This window comes from Herpailurus yagouaroundi, unplaced genomic scaffold (genome assembly GCF_014898765.1).
Source record: "Herpailurus yagouaroundi ecotype Mexico unplaced genomic scaffold, PumYag 207, whole genome shotgun sequence".
In the NCBI taxonomy this organism is placed as follows: Eukaryota; Metazoa; Chordata; class Mammalia; order Carnivora; family Felidae; genus Herpailurus; species Herpailurus yagouaroundi.
The window spans coordinates 3,359,847-3,360,927 of NW_024412438.1; positions in this window are offsets into that span (position 1 = coordinate 3,359,847).

Sequence of the window (1,081 nt, forward strand, 5' to 3'; positions counted from 1 at the left end):
CGATCCGGAGGCATCTGGAGGGCGGTGATCCAGAGGGATCTGGAGGGTGGTGATCTGGAGGGATCTGGAGGGATCTGGAGGGTGGCGATCTGGAGGCATCTGGAGGGCCGCGATCTGGAGAGCGGTCTGAAGATGCTGCCAGCAAAGCTGTGGACCACAAGTGCTGAGGAAGGTGGGCACTACAGCGGGTCCCAAAAGACTGAGGAGATGGCGTCTTGAGCTTAGCCTTGTCCAGGAACAGGGGTGCCTTGTCTTCTGGGACCAAAAGAAAGAGGCAAGGGTGGGGCCGATGGGTATGTTCCCAGGCAGCACCTGGTGACCTGGATGGCTTACTAAGTCCAAGAAGAGCATGGGCCACAAACCAGGGAACAGACGTTTGGCACAGCCATGGAGACAAGAGAGTGAGCTGACGGAGGACGCAAGAAAGCGCAGAGGTCCTGGGTGACGTCAGAACCTGAGTTTGCACTGGCTGGCTGTCCTGGCTTTCTGGCCTCACTCTTTGGGCAGTCCACATTGAGAAGTGGAGAGTTTACATGGTCGGGGCCGGGCGGGCTGCAGACGGAGGCTGGGGTGTGCTGGAGCCCAAGGAGCTGCGGCTCCGAGAGGCTAAGCTGTTGGATGCGAGTCAGAGACCCGCTGTGGCCCGCTGCAGGCTCAGAGACCCGGTCAGGGCGGAGCCTGAGTTGGATCTTCAGTGACCCGGGCAGATGTGGCCATAAGCATATGGCATTTCTTTTTAGGTTTATTTATTTATTGAGAGATCGGGAGAGAGAGAATCCCAAGCAGGCTCCTGCCAGTGCAGAGCCCTCTGCGGGGCTCCCACTCACGAACCCGAGATCATGACCTGAGCCAAGATCGAGCGTCTGATGCTTAGCCAACCGAACCACCCAGGCGCCCGCAAGCACATGGCATTTCTAAAAGGGGGGCTGAGGCGTCGCTGAGGAGCGTGAAGAATCTGGAGCTCTCCTGGCTAGGGTGGGGCCACTCTCGTTTTCAGACCTCATTTTTGTCAAAGTACTTCCTTCGTGCACTTATCCAGGACAACTAGGTAAATGATGAAATCAACAAGGGTACTGGGTGC